Source organism: Polistes dominula, unplaced genomic scaffold, assembly GCF_049000335.1.
Source record: "Polistes dominula isolate Pdom_NZ unplaced genomic scaffold, Pdom_raw_medaka contig_80, whole genome shotgun sequence".
NCBI lineage: Eukaryota > Metazoa > Arthropoda > Insecta > Hymenoptera > Vespidae > Polistes > Polistes dominula.
In genome coordinates, this window is record NW_028301111.1 from 2460169 (window position 1) to 2472476 (window position 12308).

The following is a 12308-nucleotide window of genomic DNA, read 5'->3' on the forward strand; positions in this document are numbered from 1 at the left end:
GGTAAAACATTTTTATATATATATCCAGTTATCTGATCATCAAAAAAGAATGATGACTATGGTAATACAAAAAAAAAAATTAATTTTCAATACTCAATAAATTACAATTTTTTAAAAACACATTTTCTAACCTTAAATCACAGAGCATTTTTTAAGTATCTCATTTGATTTCACATATATCAATTATATTACCTAACAATATTTTATTTTAAATAAAATTTCAATAAAAAAAAAAAAATATCAACCAACTCATTTTATGCAAATATAAATTGAAGATTGTAAAAGAAAAACCAAAAAATATATATATATATAAAACAAGCATCCACGAGAAGAAATTAGTTTAGAAACGTCGAAAAAAACAGTCAAGGTATGAGGAATATTATCCTCGTAGAAAATTTTTTCAAGCGTTTTTCTCTAACGCGTTGCTTAAGTATACGTAATGAAACGATTAAATAATCTGTCATCCAGCAAGCAGCAGCAAGCAGCAAGTAGCAGAGTTAACGTTAGGAAAAGAAAAATCATCGAGTCGAGTTGAGTCGAGAAGGAGGTGGCCTCTTGAAATTTCAAGAGAACTGTACAACCCCTACTACTACTACTACTATTACTATATCACGTCTGTATAAAAAATAAAACAAAAAGAAAAAAAGCTTTTAAAGTAATTCGACGATCTTTTAATTACGTTTAAAAATATTCCATCACAATCTTCATCATCATAATCATTATAGTAATCATTATGTTAGTTGATAGTAATAATGATGTGTTCATGTTGATACCAAAATTCATTTTTTATACAAAAATAAAATTATTCTTCTTTAATAACCTATATTACTATTCTTATCTTAATATATATAAACTACGTGTCACGTTGTTTGTTCGCAATGGACTCCTAAACTACTGAACTGATTTTAATCAAATTTTCCACACTGTGTGCAGTTTCATTCAACTTGAAAGATACGATAGTTTATATCTCAATTTATAATTCGCAATATTATTTTATTAATCGCGAATTATTTGTTTATTAACAAAGAGTCATGATTATCTCTGTTAGTTCGATAAGATTCTAACAGATAGCGGTATAAGATAATTCGTTGACTTAAAGACGTGTGTATTGGATTGATTGTGAGCCACAGCAACGCGTGACGGGGCACCCTTAGTTATATTTATATGTGTAAGTTATGTATGAATAAGAAGAACAATCTTTTTACGTGAATTTGAAGCACGAAAAACACTATAGCAAATGATGGGGGAATGGTATGCTTTACGAGATCATTCAAAGGATGCGTGTTAGATAGAAAATTGACGTTTCTATCGAATTTTACGTGAAACGTTTACGACCAACCCCACCACTTTCTATCCTGAACAATGTTGTTTCTAGCGATAAGCGGTTATCGTACAATATAACCTGCCACAGATAAATATATATACATTATAGTAGAGAAGATAGTAGTAGATTCATTGTAAAAGCTTTTGTCGAAAGGATAAACCCGAGAAACAAATAACAACTTTCGTTACGACGTTATTTTTATCTTTTGGAAAAAAAAAATACTGGGGTTAAAAACAGGAGAGAGAAATTAGATTAACAAAAAATTTTGTAGAAATGTGCGATGAAAAATATTCTATACGAATATGATGAAAAAGAATATAACGAAATTCAAAAGTTTATGTAAATTCAGAAACATTTATGCATTAAGTATGATTATAAATATCAGTCACGGTTATGGGGTTTCATATTTTAAACGAATATTTAACAGTTAAAATTTTTTGGTAAAAATAATTTGAAATAGTTTGACAAACTTGGATTATTTAGAAACGTATAAAAAGGAAACAGGAAAAAAAATTGCACATCCTTTGAATAAATTAATACGTTTGATATGTATATGACAATTGAAATGATTGAAGTAGAAAAATTATTTCATTGGTATAATAATCAAGACAAAAGACAGTTTGCAATGAGATTTCTTTTTTTACCCTATCCAACCCCTTCTCCACCACTGACCCAACCCATCACTTTACTCAATTCCATATAAATTCTTTCGATAGCATTAAGTTCCTTCGTTAAACAGTCAAACGTTCGTACCCGGTATCAAAAGAAGAATTTATCAAAGTATTTCAGGAACGCAAAAGGTATCCTCTTTCCTTTCTCCCTTCCTTCCTTCCTTCCTTCTTTTATCAAAAGCTAATACCTTTACCACGAAGTATCTTGTAAAAGATAATTTCGATAGAGGGAAAAAAAGAAAGTTGGTTTCTTTGTCGTGGGATTTATAGATAAAATAAAATATGATTTATAAGAAATAATAAAATACATTCATGAGATTTCATTCAATTATTTTTTGGTATAGGAAAAAAATATTTTCTTTTCTTGTGTTTTATTTATATACTAGGATATTTTGGTCATGCATTGCTGTAATCTTGTTATAAAATATTGATTTAATATTATTCTAAACTACTTAATTAATTATAGCAACACAATGAATAATAATACATTAAAAAAGATAAAAAGTAAGGTTATGTCGTGTGTAAATTGAAATAATTCAATTGAAATACAACGCCAATCATCAGATTAGCAATAAGAAATAAAAAATAATTGCGATTAAAAAAATTAAACAAAATAACAAAAATGTCATTAAAATGAAATCTGAGTTTTGATCTTCATTGGAAGAGCCTAAGTTTTTGTATATAAAAATGTTACTTTAGAAGAATATAATTTTATAATGTCAAGCTTTACATGATGAAATACCAACACACATCAAAAATACATCAATGAAATATCAAATACATTTATGTTTATTTTTATTCATTAACATTTCCGAACACATACTAAACGATCATGTGAATCTTGACAATCTTTCATCAATCTCAATATTTCGTGGTAACATATTTTATTTCTATTTCTCGTAACCCTTTTCCCACCCATTACTTCCTCCTCCTTCATCTAGTTTCTTAGTAACTCGGTTTTATCAGGTTAGCAGCTGTCAGGATCTCGTTCTAGATCTTTAAAGTTTTCAATTAACGTAGTAGTAAACCTTCCACAAGTTCTCACGACGACGACGACGATCGGTGATAAAACGGTTGGTTGGAACGTGTTCGAGAAAAAAAAAGAAAAAAAGAAAAAAAAGGGAAGTCATTAAATGTAAATCGAGAAAAACAAGGAGAAAAAAAAAGATAGATAATGTTATACTTGAATAAACAAAAAAATTATCAAAGTAATCTGACTGGTTAACTATTACACGTTCGATTGTTGTTTCTCATTGGTGGTCTGAATTAATAATTCAGACTTTAATGTTAACTGCAAAGAATCTTTTTTGATTCAAGGAAATAGTTCATCAATTGTTTCTTCATGACATTTCTTAATTTTAATCTTAATATTACTGTATATATTTTATCTTATTCATAAGATTATAAGATTTTCATTTACTTAAAGTAGTAAACTTCCATAAATTTACACGCTCTTAACGATCTAACACATCCGTTGGTAGCTTAACTCTTCGTTCCTGACCTCAACTGGTCAGCCACAACTGTTTCTTTATGATGGTAGCTATAGTGAAAGAAAAAGAAACATTGGAAAATAAAGAGAGAGAGAGAGAGAATACCGCAAATGAATTTGTTCTCAAACACAGCTGACCTTCGTACGCGTAGTGCTGTTTAAAAGGTTTCCGGGTATATATGTATATACATTTATATATACTTATAAATATATATATATATTTACATATGTTTAAGAAAATTCTCAGATGAGATTCTAAAGAAACTCCACCTTCTCGTAAGGGGTTCATTCATCAGTTTCATCGTTAAGCAAGTGTTCGTGAGTGTTGTTTCTTTGAAAAAAAAAAAAAAAGAAAATAAATCCTGATCGATTAGTACAACAGACTCGATCGATATTCTCAAATTAAGGAGAGAGAAATCGGAAGAACTATAAACATATATAAACATACACATATATACAAATAAATGAACACATATATACATGCTTGTCTTTCTGTCTTCTTTACTTGAGAGAGTGATCGACACAAATTACGAGACTGGTGGTGCTAACGGTAAAGTTCTCGCGTAGGCATGTTCAAAGTGCAAGTTCGAAGTGTGCGTTGCAATTCCGGCTTTCGAAAAGAGGTGTAGATACATTGATGTGAGAGAGAAGAAGAATAATACTCGAGACAGTAAAAATTCGTGTTGCCCTAGACACACAATTCGTGGAATATTTAAATAATACAATACTACAAATTATACTTAGTTAAAAAGAACGATAAAGATGAGATTATATTTATCAATAAAATAAATTGTTTGATTAAAATTTAATCAAAAGAAAAATGTCTTAACAGATTATAGTCTGAAGACATAAAAATATATTTTATTTTGTCAGAGATATAAATAAGATTTTTTTACTGTATTTAATGTGTTATATAAAGAAACTTCACACCTATTTTTATATCATTAAATCAATGATTGCAGTAGTCGAATGGTTAAAATATATAAAAAGGATGCATTGGGAATATGTTAGTGTGGTTTTGCTATAAAATGTTAATTTAATATAATTCTAAACTACTTAGTTAACTAAAATAACACACAAATTAATAATACACGAAAAAATAGAAAAAGTAAGGTTATATCCTTTGTAAATTGAAATAATTTAATTGAAATATGTCGCCATCTATTGAAAACTTACAGTAACGAGAAACCAAGATAACCTCTTAGTGATAAATCCTTAAATTAGCAATAAAAAATAACAAAAAATCATACAAAATAAAAGAAACTTCATTCAAATGAAATCTTAGCTACGATCTTCATTGGAAACCTGAATTTAAATATATAAAAATATCTACATATTTATCTTTGAATAATAAAGGAATGATTCGTTTTAGAAATTCGAATCAATACTAAACAAAATATTAATCTTTTTATTTTCTACGATTTTCTATACATTTTTTTTATAAATTACAAATAAATATAAATATCATAAAATTCGATTAGTGTTGTTTGCAACACATTTTCTCAACAAACATTTATAGTATTCGCATTCGCAAATGTCCTCTTATATACCAGTTGTTACGCAAGATAAACTTTCTTATTAGATTTTATTATGGTCACGTAAAGAGAGTAAGAGAGAGAGAGAGAGAGAGAGAGAAATAGAAATAAAGAAAGAAAGAGAGAGAGAAGAGTATCCCTCGGGATATCGAGTGACAGTTAGGTTTTACGATCTTTGCAAAACCCGTTCAAGAGATATCATTCTCCTTTACGCGTTAATACAGAGTCTACTTCTACGTATAGCAAGGTTTCTCTACGGTTTTAATTCTAAACTCAAACTTAATTTTCCTCTTCTTCCTTTCTTCATCTTATTCATCTTATTCTCAATTAAAACGTTTTACTCACTTTTTTTTTCTTTTTTTTTCTATGACCTTCATTATCTCTAACGTTGGCCACCCGTTATCTTTCGAAATTCTTTTTTTTCTTTTTCAAGAAATATCTTGACAAAAAAAAATGAATACGAAAGAAAGAGAAAGAAAAAGAGAATGAAACAAGTGACTGGTGGTGGTAAAGTGGGGATAGTAGGGAAAAGAAAGAAGACCGTAAAAAAAAATGAACGTGAAAGAAAGAGAAAGAGAGAATGAAACAAGTGAGGGTGCTGATGGTGGTGGTGATGGTGGTGGTGGTAAAGTGGGTTGGGGTGGGGATAGTAGGAAAAAGAAAGAAGACCGTAGAACGCGTTTTAATTTTAAATTTGGCACGATTTCAATGAAAGAAAAGAAATAGGAATATAAAGAGGCCTCGATTTTTCCGTATTGCCACGTTTAAAAACGTGGTGGACGAATTTCAAGTGAGACGACGGTTCCTGGCAGGAACAGACACACCGAAATGGCCTCCTTTTTTTTTCTCTACCCCCATCCCCAGCCCCCTCCCACCACCCAGTTCTTCTCAGGCCGAATTTAAACCGCAGTAGTACACCGAGTACGATAATTTTCTTTCTTTTTTGTTTTGTTTCTTACTTGCCAGTAAAAAAGTACCACTCTACTAATTGTCAATTGTTTTCTTTTTTTGTTTTTTAAATATATTTTTATTCAATTTTTAATAAGAAAATTATTTCGAGTAACACGAGAAACATTTTTGATTCGTATTATTATTCGTTAACTAAAATGTTTTACTCGTTAATATTCGTATTGAGTGTCCGAGCGTAAAAGAAAAAATATTTTTTTTTTACGTTTAGTTGACAATATTTAAAAAAATATGTTGCATCGTTTTAAAAAAAAAAATATTTGATCGAATTGACAGTTTTGTATGATCGTAACGCATATTCAACGTTAAATTTGCTTAGCAAGCACGATCAAATGACACAAACGTTTTGTAATTTGTACGAAAAAAAAGTAAAATGCTGAAAGAATGAGGAAAAATAAGAAAAAGAAAAAGTGAGGTTAATTTTGTTTGAAAAATAGGAAGAAACGTTTATTATATTGCTTATATTTACGAGATTCAGTATCCGGTTTACTCATAGAGAAAACGTCTGGTGCTACGTTTTGTTGCTGAGTAAGATTAACTGTACTTTCATGGTTGACGTCGAAGAAGACGACGAAAGGGTATCGGTACCAACGAGTCTTCTCATTCTATCTCTATCTCTGTCCGTCTGTCTGTCCTGTCTGTCTATCTATCTGTCTGCCTATCTCAACTGGTCTCTTTCTGACTTTTTTTCTTTCCTTCTCACTTGGTGAGATGTGCGCAGAGAAAAAAAAAAAGAGTAAAGGATGAAAGAAGGAAGGCAAAAGCAAGGAGGCAGATGGAAAGCGAGTCGTCACGGATATCTTCTCGTGCAAATATTGTGCTGACCAATGGGAGACCGATATCACTATGACACGCGAGTAGCTAGTAACGAGATCGCAAAATACATGTTCGATACTAGTCTCCAAGTTCTTCCAACGATACATATATGTGTGTGTACATGTTTTTGTATGTATTTTATGGAAGAAGATATGAGCCAGATATAAATTGGGTTCATTTTTTTACACATTTTTTTTAATATTAAGTATTTTTCGTGTCATTTATTAATTAAAACATAACTTCATATTCGTTGTTCAAATTAGTATTAGTAAAATTGTAATGATTATTATTTAAATTTTGATTTACTAATTTCTTTTTTTTTTTTGAACACTGTGATTATGTTTTGAGTTGTAAATTTGATAAAATGATAATTGAACGATGTAATATTTATATTATATTAATTTTTTATTATAAAATTTTAATTTAAAAATTTTATATTAACTGGAACAATGAGAAAATTCATAAAATTACTAAAATAAATAATTAAATAACTATAAAGCCACAAATTTATTTATATTAAAAATTATTTCAACTATTGTATCTTTGACAAACGATACTAAGAAAGAAAAAAAAAACGAGAAAACAAATAGGAAAAAAGAAAAAAGAAGAACATAAAAAAAAGTAAGGGAGAACTATTCTTGAAGTAAACTCTCAAGGGAACATAGATGCCAAGGATGGAAGAAAGGGCAGTAACTTTCGTTTCGAAGGGGCCGTCTAATTTGGATTCCCGTCTCCGCGAACGAGTTGCCGTTTTTCTCTTTCCCTTTTTTTTTTTCCAAGGTGCCAGCGGTCAGTAAAGAAGTACCCGCCGTTCCGGAATGAAGGAGAACTTCATTCGAAGCTGAGAAGAGTAAAAAAAAAGAGGAAAAAAAAGAGAATTTTCTCTTTTCCCTTCTTCACTTTCTTCTTCTTCTTCTTCATCTTCATCTTCGTCTTATCCTTTTTTTTCTCTCTTTTCCTTCTTCTTTCAACGTAACAATGTAGAATTTATTTTTGTCGGAATTTTTACCAAAGAAGCTACCTACTTTTCTTCCTTCCTTCCTTCCTTCCTTCCTTTCTAACCTACTTGAAAAGAAAAATTATCCTACCTTAGCTGCCACTACTAAAACCATGTTTCCTTTACCAAAAAGAATATGCATTCATTAATTTTAAACGTCTACCAAAAAATTAAAAAGAATAAAAATAAGGTTTTTCTATTTTACAATACCCCAAGCTAGCACTTTGAGTCGATTAAGACAAATTTTGTTACAGTTTTATTTCAATGTTCTTTTTATTTTTCTTCATCAAACGATATTTAAGAATAAAAATCATTAACCTAACCTTTTAGTGAAGAAACAAAAATTTGTTTTATATATAATTATTATTAAAAATTAATTTTTTTATTTTTAATATAAATAGAGATAAATAAATGTATATATATACGTAGGTGGAGGTGTTAGTATACATTTACATGTATATTTCATATTTTATTTTTGTTAAATTTATAGTATATAATTTATAATATATACCTTACATATATATATAACCTTTTTAAAGTTGTCAGTTATTTCACTATTTTGTAAATTTCACGTTTGATCAAGTTGATGTTTAAAATAAACCGCCTGTCGATAGATTCAAAGTATTAATAAGAAATTCTTGATAAACTTAGTGTTAATAGAAAGTTGAAGGGGTTGAGGGATGAGGAGTGAAAGGGAAAATGAAATTTGTAAACTAGAGATGCTTTTGCGTTAGTATATCTTAATAATCGATAAACATTATTAGAAAATTATACCTTGTTAGCGGATGCGGTTGAATTTCAAGTTTTTGAGTATTTCTCTCTCACTCTCACTCCCTTACTCTCTTTCTCTTGGTATGTTTGAAAGTTTGGTGAAGCTTAAAGACGTTAGCTCGATCGGTAGAACGACGTTTAACTAACGTCTTTACTACGTAGAGATGTATGAGTATAGGAGTTTCGAGAAGCTCCCTCAATGACCAAGTAGTACCGTTTTAACGGTATACATACCACCACCACACCACCATCAGAACCACCATCAGCACCACCACCATCCCCCGTTCGAGTTACGTGCTTCGTTAGGAAGCGGAACTTGCGGTACTCTACTCGTTTTCGAAGTGGATGCGATGCAGTTCAAGCTTTGTTTTCACTTAATCTCTCTCTCTCTCTCTCTCTCTCTCTCTCTCTCTCCTAGTAACCCTGCCGAAAACTTAGCTTTTCGACATACTGAGCTAAAGGTTTTGAGATACCTAGTAGTAGTAGTAGTAGTAATAGTAAAAGTAAAAGTAGAAGTAGTAGTAGTAGTAGGAGTTTTTCTTTTATTTTTAAAGTTGGTGTGTCTTTTTAAAGATTCATCTTTATATTAAACTAAGTATATTGAAAAGAATGTTTGTTAATTTTTTTCTAAAACTATAATCTTTTTATAAAATTGAGATAGGTAGTAGTACTAGTATAGTAGTCATAGTAAAAGTAGGTACTAGGTACTAATACTATAATAGTACTAGTACCTTACCTACTAAGAGTAATAGTAAAAGTAGAAATAGTAGTAGAGGTTCTTCTTCTTTTTTTAGAACTTAATTGTTAAATTAAACAACGAATATTAAAAATAACACTTACTTTTAATAATACACATAACTTTTGATTTTGTTTTCTTCCCATAAACGTTTTTTTTTCTTCTAAAATCAATATAATCATTCTATTTCTATCTATCTCTATCTATTTGTAGATTTCGATTTACCGTAAATCACTTATCTAGACGAGATTACCTGTGCACCGGTAATACGAAATCGGTCTGTTCACGTTGTAGTAGTAGTAGTAGTAGTAGTAGTAGTAGTAGTAGTCGAAAGCTAAAGGAAAGGAGACCGAACCGTGGATCGGAAACTTCTCGATTTCGTATTCCAAACGGTTTCTGCTGCGATTGTGAAAGGCACAACGCCGAATTCAGAGACCGACTTCGACGACCCAATCAAACTTTGCCGACAGGGAAAAATTCGTCGATAAACCATTGGTATACTAGTCATCCTAGTAATAGTCATAGTAGTAGTAGTAGTCCTCTCCTTATTCTCGTCATTTTTCTTCTTTTTATTTTTTTATTTTATTTCCTATCTCCCATTCATCATTTTATAAATGAAATCATTTTCCATACGGATATTTAAAACGAATACAATGAAAGAGATAGAAGAAAAGTTTCTACATTTTTAACAAAGTGGCAAGAAGTAAACGAAAAGATAAAGTGAACTCTGAGTATTGAGAAAACTTGATCATTTTTTTACTTTTAAGATCAATCAAAGAATGAACAAACAAACTGAATGAACTAAAGTACAAAAGTACAAATAATAGAACAAGTAAGATACCTGAATATAGTATTATAATTTAGAACTACGTTTTTTAACAAATTACAATTAGAATAGATACTAAAAGAATTTTTTTTCTATAGAAGAATCATATTTTCTCAATCTTCTATGAGAGTAAGATAACTGGATGTAAAAGTTTAGCAATAAATATTTTCTATTTAACATTAAAACTAACCTATTCTTAATTCCTATTGTGAGTAGTCAAATGTGTGCTTTAAAAAACAACATAACCTTCATACATGTATATATTTATAAGATTTGTTTTACAAGTTACATAACATGATTAAGTAGCAATAGTTTAGAATTGATCTAAGATTCAAAAGTAACCATTTAATTTGAACTATAACAAAACCATAACTTCAAATGAATATTTAAAGAAGGAAAACAAGAAAAATAAAATTCAGAAGCAACCCTTTAGATTGACTTATAACAAAACCATATTTTAAAATAAGAAAAAAAAGAAACTTTATAAAGAAGAAGTATTAAAAAGATAAATCCTTAAGATATATAGTGATTCTGTATATATATATTAACGCGTATCTTGGTCGATTTAACTAGTAAGCCTACGTGCTCGTAAATTAATTAGAGTCGGTAGTCGCGGCAAAGGGATAATATAACCGATCGTAACTATAAACCCCCTTGGACGTATAGTATACAGTAAAGGGAGTGAGTGAGAGAGAGATAGAAGATAGTAGAGTAGAGAAATCAATTACCGCGAGCACTCTATGTTCCAGTTGCCAGTTTGCCGGTTGCCAGTTACCGGACTCGTTCACCTTCCGACCTGTCGGCATTGATTACTCTGGGAAACGTACGCTCTCGTTGATTAAAACTATTCGGCCGATTCGCTAATTGATATGTTAGCAATTATATTCGATCGGAAATGGCCCCCGGATATTGTACGGCCCTAACAAAAAAATCTTTACTATTAACTAAACTTACTTCATATATATTTATACCAAAACATTTATATATTTCAGATTATTATTTAACAAGTTCTTTTTTTTTATTTCTTTAAATTGTTAATGGTAGAAAATCAAAATTTGTTTGGATAAATGTTGAATGATTTTTAAAGGGGACCCATGTTGTATAATATTAATAATCCTTTTTTTTTGAGGTTATGGTGATTCTATTTACTAATATTTACTAAGAATAATATATTAATATTATGTAATAAAAATAATACAACAATAAGATTAATTAATATTAAAATTGTCATATATTTATAAATATACGTAGGGAATAAAAAGTTGCATTAAGAAATACAATGTTGGCATTATTGAAATACATGATTGCATATTATTTTTTTATTTTTTTAGAACTCAGTGTTCATTTTTATGTTTATTTTTTAATGCATTAATTGGATGCGTTTTTTTTTTTTTTTAATGCAACAAATATTTGAACGTGTACATTTAGATGTGTTTAAATAAAAAGTAGGTTAACTTAGCATGGGAGTGGGCAAGGTGAAGGTGGGAGGAAGGGAAAGGTTTAACAATCCGTATAAGAAAAAAAGAAAAAGATTGTACGGAGTCTTCTCTTCCGGTAATTGTCTTTTCAGTTGGTCACGGTCTATTTCCGTGAACCTGGCCAACCCAATCTGGGTCCACCCTGGTTGGGCCAACCCAACCACACCACATAAGTTCGATCTTCTTAACAACGTATTGTATTTATGTATTTATGGTGGGGCCGATAGAGGAGTCAGTGTAATAAATACTGTTATACGGGGTGGGAGGAAGGGGGGAAAAGGTGGGGGTATTAATGCCGTACCAACGGGACGTCTGTTTTGCGTGGGTCGGACGTTTTCTATGGTAAAACGATAAGAAGAAGAATAAAATGAACAGGAAGATGTTATATAGTTGTCTTTGTCATGGTCGTTGTGTTTTTTTGTGTGTGGGTTGTTTGGTTTCATGATAAAAAAAAAAAAAAAAAAAAAAAATAGACCATAGGGATTTGTAAAGTAAAGTAAAGTAAAGTTGTGTTAGTGAACATTTGTACCTTCATTTATACATTTATAACAAATGAACTTATGTGTAATATTATTTTAAAAAATTGATATTGTTTCAATTTAGGATTAATCGATCAAAGAGTATTTTAGTTAAACCGATTGCCAATTAAAAAAAAAAAAACAAAAAATCTTACGAATATTATTTTTCATACATTGAAAT